Source organism: Protopterus annectens, chromosome 4.part0, assembly GCF_019279795.1.
Source record: "Protopterus annectens isolate FY-2018-M chromosome 4.part0, PAN1.0, whole genome shotgun sequence".
NCBI classification, from domain to species: Eukaryota; Metazoa; Chordata; order Ceratodontiformes; family Protopteridae; genus Protopterus; species Protopterus annectens.
In genome coordinates, this window is record NC_056733.1 from 1774313870 (window position 1) to 1774336638 (window position 22769).

The 22769-nt window shown below is 43.8% G+C and overlaps 1 protein-coding gene across 1 annotated transcript in view; it reads right to left on the reverse strand.

Moving 5' to 3' along the window:
- The window catches only part of LARP1 (La ribonucleoprotein 1, translational regulator), a 3464554-nt gene that overhangs the window by 3142820 nt on the left and 298965 nt on the right, over nucleotides 1-22769 (reverse strand). The gene's annotated exons all lie outside the window — the stretch shown is intronic.

Consider the following 22769-nt stretch of genomic DNA (forward strand, 5'->3'; position numbering starts at 1 on the left):
CTCCACCACTCTTGTCTGATGGACAGCACCAGCAACTGGAATTCCAAGGGATAAAGGAGCAGAGTCCAACAATTTCAGACATACCAATGAATTTAGGGCCAGTAGTATCATGAAAATCAAGGACGTAGTCAGTCCCAGAAGTTTTAGGCACACACTCAAAAATGGCATTCCTCGTGGAAAATTCCAAACACACCAGCTGGTACGACAGAACCTAGTCTTCAGGCAGAAAGGCGATTCTCTTGTTGGAGTCAAATAAAGCATCCCAGAAAGGCGAGTCTTTGCAAGGACGGCAGACATGACTTTAGGAGGTTCAACTTAAACCCTAGGTAGGAGAGTTTAAGGCCAAGACCTTCTCTAGTGATTCCAAACACCTGGACGCAGACTTTTCACAGAAAGTTATCCAAGTACAGAAAGATGTGAATACCCAGAGTCTGAGGGGCCACCACCGGAGCAAGGTATTTCATGAACATTCAAAGTGCAATAGATAGCCCAAAGGGCAATAAAGAAAATAAATACCAGATATCTCCTCAAGCGAAGAGCAATGGGAATATGAAGACGGGCATCCTTCAAGTCCAGGATCACTATGAAGCAGTGGTCAAGCAAAGTACAGTTGTGTACACTTACCATAAATGTAGATGTTAGAGTATTCACTGTGGCAGTCACTACATTTGGGTAATCTGCTGGCAGGTTGCCCTCAGTCGGCCTGATTAACAAAGTCTTGGGTCCCGCGTCAGTTGCTGTCCCTTCTTCCATGACGTCAGGGGTATAAAACATGCAGCCGACGCCATTACATCAGTTTTTCTTGCCCCCATATGTCAGGTGCCCCCAATGGGGAGCTAAGTATTTAAGTAATTTAAAAACACAAAAATATACCTCCACAAACAAAAGCAAATACACCAAAAAGGCTTTTAAACATAGTAAAGGAAAGTAGGAGGTACAGTAAGAGGAAAACAGGGGGTTGGAGGGAGGGTAACCAAGACTGCAACAGTGAATACACTCTAACATCTACATTTATGGTAAGTGTACACAACTGTACTATGTTCTTCGTGTTTCACTGTTGCAGTCATTACATTTGGGTAGATTCCCAAAGCTATGGTTGGGAGGATGGATTTATACAGCATTAGGACCAGCTATAAGGCCCTGCAGGACAGCAGTGGCAGCGCCAGCTCTGGATTTAGAGAAGGTAAATGGTAATGTTTGGTGAAAGTATGAACTGAGCTCCAGGTAGCAGCTTCTAGAATGTGTCTGGTAGGAACACCTCTGAGAAAAGCTGTAGAAGTAGATGTAGCCCTGGTGGAATGAGATCTGATCCCCTGGGGGATAGTTTTACCATGGTGCATATAGCAGAAACGAATGCAATGGCTTATCCATTTGGAAATAGTCTGCTTTGAAATGGCCTTTCCCTCTGCCCCTGCAGCAAATGCCACCAGTAGTTGTTCAGCTTTTCTTAGAGATTTTGTCCTGTTTAAGTAAAATCTAAGTTGACTGTGTACATCCAAAGAATGCAGAAGCCGCTCCCCCTTGTTCTGTGGACTGGGAAAGAAAGTTGGCAAATGAATGGTCTGATTAAGAGCCACACTGGATACCACCTTACGCATGAAGGATGGATTGGTCCTGAGAGACACCCTGTCCGCAAGAAAAATAATGAAAGGCTCCACTGCCATAAGAGCCTGTAATTCGGAAATCCTTCAAGCTGAAGTGACTGCTAAAAGGAAAGCTGTTTTCCAGGAGGGACATTTTAAGTCTGCAGTAACAGCTGGCTCGAAAGGAGGGAGAGAGAGTTTTTCCAATACAAAATTGAGGTCCCAAGCAGGGGTTGGTGCTCTCCTGGGTGGTCTTAAGTTTTTAGCCCCTCTGAGATGCTGCTTTAGCAGAGGATGAAAGAAGAGGGGAGGTGTTCTGTGCTGTAAGCTCAATGCCAAAAAAGTGTATGGTCATCCCCTTTGGTAAAAACTCTGTACCCATGAACTACCACATAGCTGGTAGTCTACTTAATGCCGAAAATGTGATGAGACCTTGGGACACAGGTGGACAGTAGTCTCTCCTTTGATAATCACATCGCCACAGTGGTCAGGAAATCCTTCTACGTGGCTCATCTCATCACAAAAGGATTCTCATCCAGAAAAAAAGAGGTCATTGTTCCCCTCTACTCACTCAGACCCATTAGAGTACAATGCCCCTTTTGGTATGTACCTCACAAGACATCTACAACAACTAGAAAGACCACAGAAATACCTCACAAAGACGATTACTGGCCTCAAACAGATGCCCTATGCTGACCGTCTCAAAAAGCTACAGCTTTACTCCATCGCATATCGCTTACTCAGGGGCGATCTCTGCCTAACATACAAAGCTGTGTCAAACCCAGAGCTGTTGGACATGCTCCACTTAAAGAAATCCCAATTCCTCCGAGCTACACGCTCTAGGGACCTTAACCTTGTCACCACAATAAACAGAACATGCTGGAGGGATAGATTCCTGTCCCAGATACTTCCCATACTCTGGAACAGACTACCTATGTCAAACAGAGCTCCTCATTAGCACTCAAGAAAAATCTTGATGACTGGATGGGAAATGGGAAATTCACCCCGGGGATCACTTCTGTGGCTCTGCTCGACAGGGGCACAGGAAAATAATTTTCATGGGTGGCGAAAGCCAGGGTACATTTTTTTTTGCTAGGCTTGTATGGGCCCTAGGGCCGATAGCCTAGTACCTACATACGAACCTATAATGAGCTGAAATGACTTGGGCATGGATTTTTGTGGAAAAAAGTATAGGCCCTTGTGAAGCATCTCAGTTTAGTATTGTAAAATCTGGGGAATATTGGGCACTGCTGTGCTTACTCCATGTGATTGACTCCAGGTCAGAATCTTTTCCATTTGTCAGCATAAGACTTTCTAGTACTAGGCCTTCTTGCCTCCAAAATGACATCCATCACAGATTTGCTGAGGGATGCTAAGGGTGAATTTAGGTGATTAGCCACGCTGCAAGATTCAAAGTTTGGAGCGGAGTGTGCAGAATTTGGTTGTTCGGCTGAGATAGTAAAGTGCCTGAGGCAGGTGCCAAGGTGGAAGGTGTGACACATTGTGCAGGAGTGGGTACCAGTGTTGGGCGAGGCCAGTCTGGAGCAATCAAAATCATTTTTGGATCGTCCTATTTGACTTTTAGTAGGACTTTAGAGAGCAGAGGCAGAAGGGGAAAAGCATAGACTGATGGGTTTTTCCAGCTTAATAACAGAGCATCCACTTTCCAGGCTTTTTTGCGAGAAGTTCTTGTGCAGAATTTGTCCAACTGATAGTTCTGGGGTGAGGCAATAAGATCTATGTCTGGGCTCCCCCATTTGCATGTCTGGGGTGAGGCAATAAGATCTATGTCTGGGCTCCCCCATTTGCATGTCAACATGTTGAAGATCCGTGGTTCCAGTTTCCAATCGTGTGGGTCCATGAGATTTCTGCTTAGTTCGTCTGCCAAAGCAGTCAGCTTTCCTGGCAGGAAGTGAGCTTGTAGTTGTACTTGATAGCTCAAGGCACAATGCCATGGCTACTCTGCAGAGGGGGTAGGAGTGTGTACCCCCCTGCTTGTTTATGTACCACAAAACTGTGATGTTGTCTGTCTATCATTAACTGACCTGGGTGAAGGTAGTCCTTGAAGGCTTTCAGTGCATTCTGTACAGCTAGCATCTCGGATTTATATGAAGGTGCATTTGATTTGGGCTCCATCTGCCCTGAATGCACTTCCCTGCCAGATGAGCTCTCCAAGCATAGTCTGATGCATCTGTAGTTAGGGACTGCACGGCAGGAGGTGGAGTGAATGGCAGTCCCTTGTTTTGGTGGCAGGCCTCTGCCCACCATAGGAACTTTAGTTGCAGGCAAGGTATGATAGGAATCATTGTTTCCAGGCTGTGACAATGTTGACTCCATAAACTTTAAGTACCACTGAAGTTTCCTCATATGCAGTCTTGCATATGGAATTAGAAGAATGCAGGAGGCCATGAACTCCAAGGCTTGCAGAATTTGTCTTGCAGATAAGCAGGGTTTTTGTGGCCACCGGTTTGAAGTAAGTTACCAAATGAATTTGCTTTTCTGGCATAAGGTAAGCCATCTGGGCAGTTGTATTCAAACTTGCACCCAGGAATGTAATGTTTTGTGAGGGTACCAGTTGGGATTTATTTTTGTTTATGATGTACCCTAGACAAGTTAGAACCTTTCTTACAAACGCCAGATGTTTTTGAAGAATGCCCCTGTTTTCTGCCTGAATTAGACAATCGTCCAGGTATGGATATATTTGAATATTTCTTTGCCTGCAAAATGCAATTACTGGAGCCAGGCACTTTGTGAAAACCCTCGGCGCAGTAGGTAAGCCAAAGGGCAGTGCAGAGAACTGGTAATGCAAATAGCCTGCTTTGAAGTGAAGGTATCTTCTGCAAGTTTCCCTGTCTGGGATATGCAGGCAAGAGTAAACCAATATCACGCAAGGTGGAACAAGTGCCCGGCTCCAACCACAGAGAATCCAAACAACACAAACAGAGCCAACTCAAAGGAAAGGGAAGCCAAATAATTTTTATTGTGGCATCATAAAACAGAAAAGTAACTGCAAACCGGTTTCGGCTACAAGTCCAGCCTTCATCAGTGTTGGGTATTTCAGATAAGAATTTTTGGCAACTGCAGTACCGATTGGGTGGTATATTTAGCCACCTGCACGTTTTCCTTTTATGTTGGCCAAACCTCCAGACCACTAACACATCGAATAAGTGAACACCTTAGTGCAATCAGAACTCAGAAAATCACTAATGTTTTATATAAACATACCATGACTCATAAAACAGCACAATTTAAATTTACCATCATTGACAAAATCCAGATGCAAAGAATATGTAAAGCAGGCTGGCATGACAGATTAAATAACATGGAATCCTCATGGATCACCAGGTTAGGTGCTTTATTCAAACTTGGCTTAAATGAAAACAATTAGTTAATCATTGCTAGCTGCTGACTTTCTACTTTATGTCTTCTGAATTATTAGACTTCACTAGTTTTTTGTCATTGAGTTTATGCTTTATATTTATAAAAACAAGATGGTCCTTATTTCTTTTTATATATAAAATATTTTTAAATATTTTTTATATATTTTTTCAACATTATTATTTTTTGAGTATGCACTTAAATATTGGATTTAGGTGCATATACCTTTAAGCGCTTAAGTATACGAGTACCAGGATGTACCAATTAAACTTTTTGTTTGCACTGATGAAGGCTGGACTTATAGCCGAAACCGGTTTGCAGTTGTTACTTTATTGTTTTATGATGCCACAATAAAAAATATTTTGGCTTGCCTTTCCTTTGTGCTGGCTCGGTTTGTGGTATTGGGATATGCAGGTAAGCCTCTTAAGTCTAGCGTTACCAACCAGGTACCTTTGCCTAGTATAGGAAGTAACTGTTGAAGAGTCAGCATCTTGAATTTTGGAATGTCCAGAAATGTGTTTAGAGTAGACAAGTTCAGAATTGTACACCATGATTTGTCTTTTCGGGGTACCAGGAAAAGTCGAATAGAAACCTTGCCCCTTTTCCGCTCCTTTGCCACTGGTTGAATAGCCGCTATGTTCATGAGGGACAGTACTTGTTTCTGGGCCTCTGCCCACTGATTTGGGGGCAGGTCTGGCCATCCGTTTGGGATTGGCAACGTGTGGAAATGAAATCTGTATCCCTGGGATACTATATTTAAAACCCATTTGTCCTGGGTTATAAGATGCCAGTTTCTTGCATGAAGTGCCAGTTTTCCTCCCAAAGGGGCAGCTAAAAGGCAAGTACTTAAGTGTAAAGGGAAGTCATTGAGACAGTTTACCATAGGGCGGTGCCTTGTTGTTTCCAGATTTGTTGGAGGAGGCACCCCATTGTTTTGTTCTAAAAGTCCATTGTGACTGAAACCTGGAGCCTTTGGAATGTCTGGGTTTGACTTGAGTGGCTCTCCAAGGAACTGGAAAGGACCAGTTCTTAGTAGGCCAGTGCCTACTAAATCTTGGAGATTGCACTTGTAAGAAATCTTTCACAGTTTGCATAGATTTAGCTTAATCTTCCATCTTTTTTAAAACTTCTTCAGCCTTATTACCAAAGCGACAGTCCTGTTGTAAAGGAGCATCCAACAATTTTGCTTTAACATGATCAGGCAGAGTTTGCTCTTTGAGACAAGCATGCCTTCTTAGCACAGACCAAGTTACAGCAGCTCTGCAAGAGGCCTCCAAAGAATCAAAACCACATTGCAAACTAGGTTTTCCAACTTGTTCAGCTGAATGCAATAAATCCTGTAAATCTTTATTTTCCACACAGTCAGAAATTAAAATCATTTTCTGTTTAAGCAGTCACATGATATACTGTTGATATTTAAGCATATGAAATTGACAGTTTAAAGCCCTGATTGCCAAGGTTGCAGAAGTGTAAACCTTCTTACCACAACTATCCAGCACCCTGGAATCTCTATCAGAAGGGGTAGGATTTTTAGCCGTAGAGGCCTTAATGCCCTTGGGACCCTGAGAAATGGTTTCAGGATCTGCAATAGATTTTTGAAAAGGAATTTGTGGGAGTCAGGAACCCTGTAGTAACTGTCTGGCTTACAAGGAGCTGGAGGCAGAGAATAAGGAGCCATACTAGATTCTGAAAAAACATCAACAATGTCCAGAATAGGAGGTATAGCCAAAGGCCTATGCTGAGGAAGAAGAAAATCCCAAGTCTCTTAATAGATTCAGAGAAACCCTGACTTTCCCAGTGGAAATGTTCCCTTAAGGTATGTAAAGTTTCCCCAAAAGAAAAATCCTCAGGGGGAGAAGGAATGGAATATTCTGCATCAGAGTCCTCATAAGTAGGTATAGACAAATCCTGTTCATTAGAAGAGTCAGAAGAAATAGAATCCTGTTCAGAAGATTCATAATCAAAGTCTTGACTAGGCCTCTTGGAAGGGGGGGGGGGGGACTACCCCTGATCAGAATAAATAAATCTTCAGCCATTTTGATCATTTGCTTTTTAGGCATAGGGGCCTGCACATGTGGCCCAAGCGTCTGTTTTTTAGACAGATTTACATTTTGGCCTTAGTTTTGAAGATGGCGTTGGTCGAATATACAAATCTGTAGGTCTGAAAACACCCTCAGAAGCCGGTGCCTGCACAGCGGCTCGGGACCCATCTAAGGTAGAGACATCCGCGGGTTCCATAATTGAAGCATCACACGGCATACCGGACTCCGAATGGGTCACAGTAGAGGCAGAATCAGAAGTAGTGGGTATCAGGGGCTGCGAAAGCGCCTCACTGAGTACCGGCGAAATGGCAACTAGCTTAGCAGAAGCGTCAGTTTTAGACCTCGACAGTCTGTGTCTTTTTCTTTGCGTTTTTTTTTAGGTATTCTGGTAGTCGGATTGCTAACAGATGACATTTCTAGAAACTGAAAAAGTAAAAATGTATAATAGATGAATAATGTAAAAATGTGAAGTGTATGAAATAAAATAAAAAATGTCATATGTAGGTTCATTAGTATTGCTTTAAGCTTGTTCCTTTTTGTTCTTGTATGTAGTACATTAAATGATGTACTGTGTATTTAAATTTATTCTTAAGGAAGAAGGGTACTTAAGGCTTAGATTGTTTGCACATTGCCGTAAAGTCTGATGAAGTTCAGGCAGGGACCTGAGCAAAAAAAATTTAGCGTTCCCGCTTCACGACTGTTCTGAGATGACATTTCTAGATAATTAAAGCGTGAGCCAAAATATTTAGAAGCAAAAATATACCAACGTTTAATAGTGCGTTGATTAAATTTAGCACAAAACTGACAGCAAGGTACATTGTGGTCAGGGCCTAGGCAAGGAATACAGTACAAATTAAAATCCTTATGAGGTATTTGCTTCCCACAAGTAATGCAATTGTTAACTTTTACTGACATCGGTAAGGAGCAAGAAAAAAAGTTTTCCCAACAGGGTACTTAGCTTTTTAGTTGAAAACTTCAGTCATGAAACTCAAATGAAAATTTCAGGAATCGGCAGACCGGCACTTGCGAACTGCTTCTGCTTCGGGCACCGCACGGCAGGAAAGACTGATGTAATGGCGTCGACTTCATGTTTTACACCCCTGACTACCTGACGTCATGGAAGAAGGGACAGCAACCGACACAGGACCCAAGACTGTTAATCAGGCCGACTGAAGGCAACCTGCCAGGAGATTACCCAAATGTAATGACCGCAACAGTGAAACACGAAGAACATCTGTACTGTGTTCTTCATGTTTCACTGTTGCAGTCATCACATTTGGGTAGATTCCCAAAGCTGAGGAAATGGGTGATGGCAGTCAAGGAAGCTAGCGGCTGGCTAGGATGCCCTACAAGACTGCAAAGGCAAACCCTGCTCTGGATATGGAGAAGAGAGGCAGGTGGTAATGCTTGGTAAAAGTGTGAACAGATGTCCAGGTGGCAGCCTCCAAGATGCCCCTGGTGCAGACTTTGAGGAAAGCTGCAGAGGTGGAGGCTTCTCTGGTGGAATGTTTCCTGACCCCCTGGGGAGGAGGCTTGCCATGCTGCTTGTAGCACAAATGGATACAGTGTGCTATCCATATGGAAATGGTTTGCTTGGATATGGCTTTGCCTTCTGCCCCTGTAGCAAAGCTAACCAGCAACTGATCAGACATTCTGAAGGATTTAGTCCTGTCCAGACAGGACTTCAGCTGTCTGTGCACATCTAGAGAGTAAAGAATCCTTTCCCACTTCTGGGGATTAGGAAAGAAGGTGGGCAACTTAATGGATTGGTTGAGAGCCATACTGGACACCACCCTGGGCATGAAGGATGGGTTAGTTCTGAGGGATACCCAGTCTGCATGGAAGATGATGAAGGGTTCCACAGCCATGAGTGCTTGTAGCTCAGAGACTCTACTCTTCTGGCTGAAGTGATGGCCAGAAGGAATGTTGTCTTCCAGGAGAGAAAGTTTAGCTCTGCAGAAGAAGCTGGTTCGAAAGAAGGCAGGGTGAGCTTTTCCAAGACAAAGTTAAGGTCCCAAGCAGGTGTTGGTGCACTTCTGGGGGGCCTCAAGTTGCTAGCCCCTCTAAGGAACTGTTTGATCAAAGGCTGTGAGAAAAGGGGCTGCTTAGTGGGAAAATGAGCAGAAATAGCAGAGGCATGAATTTTTAGAGAGGAGAAAGAGACCATGGTGTAGTAGGTCAGCAAAGTAATCCAGGAGGAGAGGCATGGAGGGCTATGCCATATTGGCACCCTTAGCCTGGATCCAGGTGCAGAACCTTTTCCATTTATACAGATACGACTTTCTAGTGCTAGAGCGTCTGGCCTCACAGATAACATCCAGAACCTGTTTACTGAGGATGGCAGATTGGTTTGGGCTACGGAATAAGCCAAGCTGCCAAGCTGAGTGTTTGCAGTTGGGGATGAATGAATTCCCCTTCCCTCTGGGTTACGAGGTTTGGAATCTGAGGAAGATGTCATGGAAGCAGCAGGGACAGGCTGCGCAGCAAGGGGTAACAGTGTTGTCAAGGCCAGTCTGGAGCTGTAAGAATGGTCCTTGTTTTTTTCTCCGTTATTTTGAGCAGTACCCTGGGGATGAGAGGTAGGGGAGGAAAGGCAGAGACCAACAGGTTGACCCAGGGGAAGAACAGGCACCTACTTTCCAAGCCATGCAGTAATGCTCCCTGGTGCAGAATTTGCTGAGCTGATGGTTGTTGTGGGAGCCATAGAAGTTGACCTTCAGGGTTCCCCATTTCTGAGTTATTAGGGTGAAGGTACTTCAGTTGAGCTGCCCACTAGTGTGGGTCCAGAAGTTTTCTGCTTAATTGATCTGCCAGTGAGTTGAGAGAGCCTGGTAGGTATTGTGTTAACAGGTGTAGTTGCATGGAAGAGGCTGTAAGCCAAAGGGTTATGGCCAGCCTGCAGAGGGTAGGAGCGAGTCCCTCCGTGCTTGTTGATGTACCACATCACAGTGGTGTTGTCTGTTTTGATAAGGAGAACCCCTGCAGAGAGAAGGGGTTTGAAAGCCATCAAGGCATTCTGTACAGCCATCATCTCTTTTTGCCTGATGTGCAGGGGGATTTGCTGTGGGCTCCATTGGCCCTGTATGCACCTGCCGTCCAGGTGTGCTCCCCAAGTGTAGTCTGATGCATCTGTGGTGAGGGTCTGGGCGATGGGGAGAAAGGCAGTCCCTTGTTGTGGGAGCATGCTGTTGCCCACCAAAGAAATTCCCATCTGAGGCAAGGAAATATATGTAGAAGAGTTTCCAGGTCTTGAGTGTGTTGACACCAAAGTCACTTTAAATGCCACTGAAGTTCTCATATGCAGTCTGGCATATGGAATGAGAAGTATGCAAGATGCCATGAACCCCAGAGCTTGTAGGACTTTCCTTGCCGAAAGCTGGGGCCTGGTGGCCAGATGAGAGAAGTAGGCTGTCAGGAAAATTTGTTTCTCTGGTGAAAGGTATGCCATCTGGGATGCTGTGTCCAGACTTGCTCTCATCTCAGGAAGATTATCCTTTGGGTGGGCACCTGTTCTGATTTCTTTTCGTGGATTGTGTACCCTTAATTAGGTTAGTAAGAGTCTTTACAAAGGCCAGGTGCTTGAGCACGTTTTCCTGGCTGTCTGCCTGAATAAGGCAGTCGTGTAAGTAGGGGTAAATTTGAACATTTTTTGTCTGCAAAAGGCAATGGCCAGAGCCAGGCATTTTGTGAAAACTCTGGAAGCAGTAGGTAAGCCAAAAGGAAACCTAGGGAACTGAAAGTGTTAGGATCCTGCCCAGAAGCTGAGTTATTTCCTGCATAATTCCCTGATAGGAATGTGAAGGTAGGCCTCTTTCAGATCCAGGGTGGCTAGCCAAGCGTCATTGGAAAGCATGGGTAGCAGCTGCTGGAGGGTGAGCATTTTGAAATTAGGATCACCAGGAAGGTGTTTAGAATGGATACAGGATGGGGCACCAGGTGCCCTCTTTTCTGGGCACCAGAAAAAGTCTGGAGTAGAAGCCTTGGCCTGTTCTGGAGGAATGTGCTCTACTGCTCTCAAAGAGAGCAGGGAATAGATCAGATTTTGAGCCTCTGCCCACTGATTTGGAGGTAGATCTGGGAAACGTTTTGGGGTTGGAATAGTGTGGAATTTGTATCCCTGAAACACAGTGTTCAGAACCCATTGGTCCTTGGTAATGGTGGCCCAGGTGATTGAGCAAAAGAGTTTTCCTCCTAGGCGTAAGTGAAGGTCGGCAGAGGGGCGGTTGGGAGGAGGTGAGTCATTGTGAGTTCTAACCATAATGGGGTGGGGCTTAGAAAGTACAGTTGCGTACACTTACCATAAATTTATATGTTAGAGTGTACTCACTGTTGCAGTCATTACATTTGGGTAATCTGCTGGCAGGTTGCCCTCAGTCGGCCTGAATTTCAAAATCTTGGGTCCTGCGTCGGCTGCTGTCTTCTCTTCCATGACATCAGGTTGTCAGGGGTATAAAACATGCAACCGACGTCATTTTCTTTAGTTTTTCTTGCCCCCGAAAAGGTAGCAATTTATTTATATATATATATATACACACATACATACACACACACACACACACACACCCTACATATATATATGCGCACGCACACACCTACACATTATATATATATATATATATATATATATATATATATATATATATATATATATATATATATATATATATATCTACATATATATATATATATATATATATATATATATATATATATATATATATATATATATACATATATATATATATATATATATATATATATACATATATATATATATATATATATATATATATATATATATATATATATATATATATATATATATATATATATAGACACACACACACCTATATATGCATCAATATAAACTTTACCTTCATCTACAAGCAAATACACAACATAAGTTGTAGAAGATAGAGAAGGAAAGATAAACTTCCGAAGGACAGGGGAATGTGGGAGGGTAACCCGGACTGCAACACTGAATACACTCGAACATCTACATTTATGGTAAGTGTACACAACTGTACTATGTCCTTCGTGTTTCACTGTTGCAGTCATTACATTTGGGTCGAATCCCAAAGCTGTGGTTGGGAGGCTAGAGCTACACAGCATTAGGTGTGGCTATAAGGCCCTGCAGCACTGCAGTGGCAAAGCCTGCCCTGGACTTAGAGAGGCAAATGGTAATGTTTTGTAAAGGTGTGAACAGAACTCCAAGTAGCAGCCTCTAGAATGTCTTTGGTTGGTCATACTCTAAGAAAGGCTTCTGAAGTAGTTGCAGCTCTGGTGGAATGAGACCTAATGCCCTTGGGCACATGTTTACCATGGTGTAAGTAGCAGAAACGGATGCAGTGGCTTATCCACTCAAATTGTCTGCTCTGAAATAGCCTTTCCTTCTGATCCTGCAGCATACGACACAAGTAATTGCTCAGTTTTTCTTAGAGATTTAGTCCTGCTCAAGCAGAATCTTAGCTGTCTGTGTACATCCAAGGAATGCAGAATTCTCTCCCCTTTGTTCTGCGGATTTGGATAAAAAATTGGCAGATGAATTGTTTGGTTGAGCCACACTGGAAACCTCCTTGGGCATAAAAGTAAGATTTGTCCTCATAGACAGCCTGCCCGGATAAAACATGATAAAAGGCTCTACAGCTGAGGGCCTGTAGCTCAAACTCTTCTTGCTGAAGTAATTGCTAGTAGCAGAGCTGTCTTCCATAAGAACTTTATATATCAGTGGTAGCAGCTGGTTCAAATGGAGGCAGGGTGAGCTTTTCCAACACGTAATTGAGGTCCCATGCAGGTAATGGTGATCTTCTAGGGGGCCTTAAATTTTTGGCTCCTCTAAGATACTGCTTTAGTAAAGGATGAGAAAAGATTGGTGGCTCTGTGTTGTAATGAGCCGAAATGGCAGAGGCATGGATTTTCATAGATGAGAAAGATAGGCCTTTGTCAAGCATCTCAGTTAAGTATTGTAATATCTGAGGAATATTTGGTTCTGCTGTATCAGTTCCTTGTGCTTGATTCCAAGCACAGAATCTCTTCCATTTGTCAGCATAAGAATTTCTAGTACTAGGCCTTCTGGCTCCCAAAATGACATCCATCACAGCTTTACTGAGAGGTGTTGTTTGCATGATTACATGATTAGCCATGCTGCCAGGTTCAGAGTCTGTAGATGATTGGCAGGATCTGACTGTTTTGCTGGGACAGTAGCTATGGTCTTTGAGGCAAGTTCCAATTCCTTAGGATTGGGTACCAGTATTGACAGGGCCAGTCCAGGGCAATTAATATAATCTTTGGCTTCTCTTGTCTGACTTTTAGGAGGACCTTGGGTAGAGGAGGAAAGGCGTAAACAGATAGGTTTTTCCAACTGAAGGACAGGGAGTCCCGTTTCCATACTTGTCTGTGATAAGTCCTTGTGCAGAATCTTTTCCAATTGATAATTTTGAGGAGAGGCAAACAGATGTCTGGGCTCTCCCATTTCTCGATTATCAAGCTGAACACTTGTGGATTTAGTTTCCACTCGTGAGGATCCATAAGGTTTCTGCTTAAATCGTCTGCCAGAGTGTTTTGTTTTCCTGGCAGGAATTGAGCTTGATGTATTTGGTAGGTCAAAGCTGTGTCCCACAGTGCCCATGGCTAACTGCAAAGGGGGTTTGAGTGTGCCCCCTTGCTTGCTTATATACCACATGATTGTGGTGTTGTCCATCTTTATCAGTAGTTGTCCTGGATGAAGCAAGTCCTTGAAGGCTGTTAGGGCATTTTGAACAGCTAGCATCTCATTCTGGTTGACAAGCAGATGCATTTGTTTTGGTGCCCATATGCCCCGAATGCATCTTCCTGCCATGTGGGCCCCCCAGGCATAATCTGATGCATCTGTTAAGGTTTGGCTGGCAGGTGGTAGAGTGAAGGGCCGTCCCATGTTTTGGTGACAGGCCTTTGCCCACCACAGAAACTCCTGTTGCAGGCAGGGAATATGAGGAAACAGTTTCCAGACTATGTGAATGTTGACTCCATAAACTTTAGGTACCACTGAAGTTTCCTCGTATGCAGTCTTGCATATGGAATTAGTAGGGTGCAGGATGCCATGAAGCCCAAAGCCTGCAGAATTTGTCTTGCAGAACACTGGGTTTTTGTTGCAATCAGTTTAAATTAAGTAGTCAGTTGTCTTTGTCTGGCATAAGGTAAGCCATCTGGGCAGTTGTATTCAAGCTTGCACCCAGGAATGTTATCTTTTGAGAGGGTACCAGTTGCGAATTCTTTTTGTTTATTGTGTACCCTAGACATGTTAGAAGCCTTTTCACAAACGCCAGTGTCTCCTTGTTCTCTGAGACAGTTGTCCAAGTAAGGATATATTTGCATACTTTTGTCTGCAAAATGCAATTACTGGTGCCAGGCACTTTGTAAAGACCCTGGGCGCAGTATACAAGCTAAAGAGCAGTGCAGATAATAGGTAATGCATTAAGCCAGCCTTGAATCTGGGGTATCTTCTGCACGACTGTCTTATTGGGACATGCATGTCACCAGCCAAGCATTCTTGCCCAGCATGGGCAGAAGCTGCTGCAAAGTCAGCATTTTGAATTTTGGAATGTCCAGGTATGTGTTCAAAATTGATAAATCCAGTATTGGCCGTCAGGCCTTGTCCTTTCTGAGTACCAAGAACAGTCGTGTAAAAACTTTGTCCTTTTCCCTGTTCTGGTTGAATGGCCCCCATATCCATGAGGGATGTAACTGGTTTCTGTACCTCTGCCCATTGATTTTTGGGCAGATCTGGCCAACCGTTTGCCATTGGCAGAGTGTGGAAATGGAATCTGTATTCCTCTGATACTATGTTTAGTACCCACTTGTCCCGTGTTATTAACTACCAATTTTGAGAAAAAAGTGCTAATTTTCCCCCTAACGGTGCTGTCAAAAGATAAGTGCTTGGTGTAGGCAGAGGGAAGTCATTGGGACTGTTTTCTGTAGGTTTGCGCTTAATCTCCCCCTGATTTGGAGGTAGATCCGCCCCATTACTTTGACCGGTATGAATCTTGCGCCTGGTATCTGGAACCCTTTGGGTATCTGGATTTGCCCCTTTTGAGCTCTGTCTGACACAGGAAAGGACCAATTTGTTGTAGGCCAGTGTCTACTGAATCTTGGTGGCTGCACTTGTAAGAAAGTCTTTAACAGTTTGCATAGACTTAGCTTTGTCTTCCATTTTCTTTAAAACCTCTTCTGCCTTAATGCCAGAGAATCATGCTGTAAAAATGCATCTAGCAATTTAGCTTCAACATGATCAGGCAAATTTTGTTCCTTTAACCAGGCATGCCTCCTAATCACAGATCCAGTAACTGCGTCCCTGCAGGAGGCCTCTACGGAATCAAAACCACATTGCAAAGTATGCTTTCCAACTTGTTCAGCTGCATGCAATAATTCCTACAACTCTATTTTCTGCACATTCTGAAATCAGCATAGCAAAAACTTCCAGGCACCACCACAGCAATGATGATACTTATTATCAAGATATAACAGCACTAACACGGCAAAAAACTTTATTAGAAGTCACTTCTGAGCGTAGCAAAAACTTCCAGGCACCACCACCGCAAAAATTATACTTTGTATCAAAATATAACAGCATTAATACGACAAAAACCGTTATTAAAAGTCACCTCCATTTGTAGAATTCAGTAAAACACATATCCAGATATCGCTCGACTGAAATAACTGAAAAGGATGCAGTCACAGTAAATGCAGCAGTTATACATCCAAATGAAATAACAAAAATGTTCAAATTATCCACATCAATACCATATCTTTAAAACACTATTTGTAGTATGAAATAAAACAGAAGCTCCTTGTAAGCGCTTTCGGGTTGCAGTGAACCCTTCAGACGACTGATGTGGATAATTTGAACATTTTCGTGATTTCATTTGGATGTATAACTGCTGCATTTACTGCTGACTGCATCCTGTTCTTCAGTTGTTTCAGTCGAGCGATATCTAGATATATATTTTACTGAATTCTACAAGTGGAGGTGACTTAACGATTTTTGCCATATTAATGCTGTTATATTTTGATACAAAATATCGTTTTTGCTGTGGTGGTGCCTGGAAGTTTTTGCTACGCTCAGAAGTGACTTAACAGTTTTTGCCGTATTACTGCTGTTATACCTTGATACTAAGTATCGTCATTGCTGTGGTGGTGCCTGGAAGTTTTTGCTACGCTAATTACTTTGTTTTTCTGCTGGGTGCTTTTAATCTGCTGCTGCTTCTTGTTTATCTACATTCTGAAATTATCATTTTCTGTTTCAGCAATCCCATAACATGTTGTTGGTACTTAAGCATATGAACTTGACAGTTTAAGGCCCTGACTGCCAAGGTTGCAGATGTATAAACCTTCCCCCCCCCCCCCCATCTGTCTAGTGCCCTTGAATCTCTGTCAGAGGGGGTAGGATTTTTTGCTGTTGAGGCCTTTACTCCCTTTGGACCCTGTGAAATAGTTTCAGGATCAGCAGCAGGGTTTCTAAATAAAAATGTATGCGAGTCAGGGACCCTGTAAATATCTGTCTGGCTTACTGGGAGCCGGAGGTAAGGAGTACGGGGACAAGCTTGACTCCGAAAACACATCCACAATGTCTAAAACGGGGGGAATGGCTAAAGGCTTGTGCTGAGGGAGAAGGAGGAAATCCCCAAGCCTCTTTTTTGATTCTGAGAAGTCTTGACTCTCCCAATAAAAATGCTCCCTCAAATTTTGCAAGGTTTCTCCAAATGAATAATCCTCTGGATGAGATGAAGATGGAATACACTCCTCAGCATCAGAATCCTCATAGGGAGGTATAGATAACTGCTGATCAGAAGAGGAATAAGAATAAATAGAAACCCGATCTGAAGGTTCATAACCAGTGTCTTGCCTAGGCCTCTTATCTGGAGGGGGATGGGTACCCCTGATCAAGGTAATAAGGTCTTCAGCCATTTTGATCTGTTTTTTAGGCATAAAGGCCTGTGCACGTGGCTCAAGCGTCTTTTTATTTAGTTTTAGAAGTTGCTTTTGTCTTTGGTTTTGCAGCTGTCGGTTTGATACACAAATGTTGAGGTCTGAATACACCCTCAGAAGCCGGTGCCTGCTCAGCGGCTCTGGACCCATCCGAGGGAGATGCATCCATCAGTCCAATACCTTGAATATCTTGCGGCATGCCGGACTCCACATGGGTGTCGGTAGAGGTCTGCGACTCAAAGGTAGCGGGTATCAGGGGCTGCGAAAGCGTCTGAGTACTGGCGAACCGGCGACTGGTTTAGGAAAAGCTTTGTCTGTTTTGGATCTCGACTGCCTCTGTCCTTTTCTTTGCGTTTTTTATGTAATCCGGTAGTCGGATTGCTATCGGACGACATTTCTGGGCAGTTAAATCAGTTTCCAAAATACTTTGATGCAAAAATATACAGACGCTTAATAGTGCGTTGGTTAAATCTAGCACAAAACCGACAGCCGGGCATGTTGTGATCAGGGCCTAGACAAGGAATACAGTATAAATGGAAATACTTATGAGGTATTTGCTTCCCACAAGTGGTGCAATTATTAACTTTTTCTGACATGGGGAAACTTTTTTTTCTTGCTTTTTACCAAACGGGTTACTTGGCTTTAGTGAAGACTTCGGTTCTGAAACTCAAACTAATATTTCAGTAGTCGGCCGGCCCTTGCGAAATGCTTCTGCTTCGGGCACTGCGCAGCAAGAAAGACTAAAGAAAATGGTGTCGGCTGCATGTTTTATACCCCTGATGACCGGACGTCATGGAAGAGAAGACAGTAGCCGATGCAGGACCCAAGACTTTGGAATTCAGGCAGACTGAGGGCAACTTGCCAGCAGATTACCCAAATGTAATGACTGCAACAGTGAAACACGAAGAACATCTCCATGGTTTTCAAGTGGAGGTAGTCCACTGCTTAGATCACTGCATTCCCTGGGGCTGCTGGGGAGGGGGGTTCTGTTTCCCCTGGGCCTAGGCTGTCCTGTTTACTCAGAGTAGGAAAGGACCAGTGTTTGGAGGGACAATGCCTGCTGAACCTAGGGGGCTGGACCTGTAAGAAATCTGTTTGCACAGATGTTGCTTTTTCTTCCATCGTTTTTAAGACCTCTTCTGCCTTAGTGCCAAATAAGTTATTTGTGCAAGGGGCATCCAACAATTTAGATTTGACATGGTCTGGCAGGGGTTATTCCTTAAGCCATGCATGTCTTCTAATGACAGATCCAGTGACTGCTGCCCTGCAAGAAGCTTCTAGGGCGTCAAAACCACAGTGCGCTTAGTTACTTGACTTGCAGAATGCATCAAGTCTTGTAAATCTTTAGATTCTGCCAACGCAGGAAAGGAAGACATTTTTTGTTTAAAGAGTTCCAAGGTATGTTGCTGACATTTAAGCACATGGAACTGACAATTTAGTGCCCTGATAGCAAGAGTAGCTAAGGTGTATACTTTTTTACCCAATCTGTCCAATGGTCAGGAATCCCTGTCTGAGGGGGTGGGATTCTTAGCAGAGGTTGCTTTAATCCCTTTTGGCCCTTGGGAAATTACCTCAGGGTCAGCAGTTGGATTTTTAAAAATATATTTGTGCGAGTCAGGGACTCTGTAGTACTCGTCTGGTTTTCTAGGAGCAGGAGGTAGGACGTCAGGAGTTGAGCTGGATTCAAGGAAATAATCATCCACCACATCCAGGGCTGGGGGGATTGCCAAGGGTCTGTGTTGTGGAAGATCTAGAAATTCACAGAGTATCTTTTTAGACTGAGGGTAGTCCTGACACTCCAATTGGAAATGCTCCCTTAAAGTATGCAAGGTTTGCCCAAAGGAAAAATCCCCTGGGGGAAGAGTCTGAAGGAATGGATTCCTCTACATCAGAATCCTCATAAGTGGACAGGGGCTGCATGCCTTCACAGTCAGATGCATCAGATTCATCTGACTCTTGTTCATTCAAAACTACTGGGGACAGATCTCTTTTCCTTTTTGATGGGGTAGCGTGGCTTCCCCTGATCACCATGATAAATGCTTAAAATTGCAGAAGACCTTGAGACCGAGACAAGGTAGCAGGCGCCTGAGAGTGGATAGTCAGTTTCTTGGGTGCGGTTCGAACCCTGGGCCTAAGGAAAGTACAGTTTTGTACCTACCATAAATGTAGATGTTAAGAGTCTTCACTGCTGCAGTCATTACACTTGGGTTATCCTGCCATCAGGTGGGCCCGCAGTCGGCCTGAGTTCCAAGTCTTGGTCCGGCGTCGGTTGCTGTCACCTCTTCCCTGACATCAGAGTGCCAGGGGTATACAAGAAGCAGCCGACGCCATTTTCTTCAGTTTTTCTTGCCCCAGATGTCAGGTGGCCCCAAAAATGGTAGGCAATACATACTGCTAATAAAACATACAAAAAAGGTAAAAATAAAACCTTCAGTAACCAGCAAATTACACCACATAGGTAGTATACGTTAATTCCAGATAAGAAAGAGGGGCTGGCGGGTGGGTTACCTGGACTGCAGCAGTGAAGACACTCGAACATCTACATTTATGGTAGGTACAAAACTGTACTAGGTTCATCGTGTTTCACTGCTGCAGTCATTACACTTGGGTAGAATCCCAAAGCTGAGTTTGGGTGGCTGGCTCTATAGAGGAGTTGGTGCAGCTATGAGGCCCTGCAGCACTGCAGTGGCAAAGCCAGCTCTGGATCTAGAATAAAGAGGCAAATGGCAATGCTTGGTAAAGGTGTGCACTCAACTCCAACTTGCAGCTTCCAAGATATCTTTGGTAGGTACTCCTCTAAGGTAGGCAGTAGAAGTGGCAGTTGCCCTGGTGGAATGTGGTCTAATATTACTAGGTACAGGTTTCCCATTTTGTGTAGCAGAACCGGATACAGTGTCCTATCCACTTTGAAATGGTCCGCTTTGAAATAGCCTTTCCCTGAGATCCTGCAGCATATGATACAAACAATTGTTCAGATTTTCTGAAAGCTTTTGTTTTGTCCAAGTAGAAGCGCAATTGCCTGTGTATGTCCAAGGAATGTAGCAGTCTCTCCCCTTTATTCTGGGGATTTGGATAAAATGCTGGCAAGTGAATAGTTTGGTCAAGGGCCACACTGGATACCACCTTAGGCGTAAAAGTAGGGTTTGTTCTTAAAGAAACCCTGTCGTGGTGGAAAATGATGAAAGGCTCCACTGCCATTAGTGCCTGCAGTTCTGAGACTCTTCATGCTGAGGTTATTGCCAGAAGCAGAGCAGTTTTCCATGATGTACATTTTAACTCTGCTGAATTCGCTGGTTCAAAAAAAGGCAAAGTGAGCTTTTCCAAATCGAACTTCAGGTCCCAAGTTGGTGTTGGTGCTCTCCGGGGCGGTCTTATGTTTTTAGCCCCTCTGAGGTACTGCTTTAGCAAAGGATGAGAGAAAATAGGAGGATCTGTGTTGTAATGAGCCAAGATGGCAGAAGCGTTTATCTTAATGGACGAAAAGGATAGTCCTTAGTCCAGCATCTCAGTCAAGTATTGTATCTGAGGAATGTTCGGGACCAGAGGATCAAGGTTTTGAGCCTGGTTCCAGTCACAGAATCTCTTCCACTTTTCTGAATAAGATTTCCTGGTGCTAGGCCTCCTGGCCTCCAAAATGACATCCATAACAGCTTTAGAGAGAGAAGTTGTCTGTTTGGCTAATGAATCTGCCATGCAGCCAGGTGTAAGGTTTTGAGCCGACTGTTAGTATCCAATTGTTTTGCTGAGTCAGAAGGTCTGGAATTTGAGGCAAAATCCAAGGTGGGCCTTAACTCATTCCCTCCAGTACATCCCTTTGGAGTGTGTACCTTTAACTCCCAGTGGGTGTGGCTTCAGCCTTTAAAAATGAAGTTATTACCTTAGAGTTCTAACAAACAGTCATTGATAGAGGCCATATAGCAATACAGTTGTGTTTGCCATAATGTATGCTTAAAGATAAAATATTTTGATACCTTGTATGTAGCATGGTTTTGGAATTATTAATGCACATATGAACAGGCAATATTTGACGCCTAGAGGCGCAGTAGGCAGTAACTGCAGAAACGCCTGGGGACATCACTCGGCTGTAATGAGTTAAGCTAAGTTCTTTAAGATTGGGTACCAATGCTGGCGTGGCCAGTCTGGAGCAATCAAAATCATCTGTGGTTTGTCTTGTCTGGCTTTCAGGAGTACCTTTGAAAGGAGAGGCAGTGGTGGGAAGGCATTAACGTTTAGGCTTTTCCAGCTGAACGAAAGAGCATCCAGTTTCCATGTTTGTGTGTGATAAATCCTTGTGCAGAATTTTTGTAGTTGGCAATTCAGTGGGGAGGCAAAGAGATCTATGTCCGGGTACCCCCATTTTTGCATTATCATGCTGAAAACTTGTGGATTTAATTTCCACTTGTGAGGATCCATGATGTTTCTGCTTAGGTCATCTGCCAGAGTAATTTTCTTTCCTGGCAGGAATTGTGCTTGCAGATGAACTTGATAAGTTATAACTGTGTTCCACAAGGTCATGGCTTGCCTGCATAGGGGGTAAGAATGAGTGCCCCCTTGCTTGTTTATGTACCACATTACTGGGGTGTTGTCTGTCCTTAATAGTATTTGTCCTGGATGCAGAAGGTTTTTGAAAGCTGTTAGGGCATTTTGTACAGCCAACATCTCTTTTTGATTGATATGAAGTTGCATTCGATCTGTGGTCCATTTGCCCTGAATACATTTTCCTGCCGTGTGTGCTCCCCAGGTGTAATCCAAGGCGTCTGTTAAAGTCTGCCTGGCTGTGGGAAGAGTGAAAGGCTGACCCCTTGTTGAGGTGACATGCCTGTGCCCACCATCGAAACTCCTGTTGTAGGCAGGGAATTAGTGGCATTACTGTCTCCAAGCTGCAAAAATGTTGAGACCAAACACTTTTTAGGTACCATTGTAATTTCCTCATATGCAGTCTTGCATATGGAATTAGTAGTATGCAGGATGCCATGAATCCAAAGGCCTGCAGAATTTTTCTTGCAGGGACTTAGCAACAAAGTCCCGAGTCAGTTGTCCTTGTTTGTCTGGCATGAGATAAGCCATCTGGGCCGTTGTATTTAACCTGGCACCCAGGAATATTATCTCTTGTGAGGGCACTAGTTTTGATTTCTTTTAGTTTACTGTGTACCCTAGGCAACTTAATCTTTTTACGAATGCCAGATACTGTAGAAGAATGTCCTTGCTCTCTGCTTGAATCAGGCAGTCGTCCAGATATTGATATATGTGAATTCTTTTTTGTCTGCAAAATGCAATTACTGGTGCCAGGCACTTGGTACCCTGGGCGCAGTAGATAAGCCAAAGGGCAGTGCAGAGAACTGGTAGTGCATTGAACCAGCTATGAATCTGAGGTATCTTCTGCAATTTTGTCTGATAGGGACATGCAGGTATGCCTCTGAGGTCCAAAGTAACAAGCCAAGCTTTCTTGCCAAACATGGGAAGGAGCTGTTGTAGTGTCAGCATTTTGAATTTTGGAACATCCAGGTAAGTATTTAGAGTGGAAAGGTCCAGAATGGGTCTCCAGACTTTGTGCTTTTGGGGTACCAAGAAGAGTCTTGAGTAAAATCCTTGTCATTTTTCCTGCTGTGGTACTTTTTGAATAGCTCTCATGTCCATGAGAGCTGTAATTTGTTTTTGTGCCTCTGCCCATTGATTTTGTGGCAGGTCTGGCATTCCTTTTAGCCTTGGAAAAGTGTGAAAGTGGAGCCTGTAACCTTGAGACACAATATTCACCACCCATTTGTCTTGGGCGATTGCTTGCCAGTTTTGAGAAAAAAGTGCT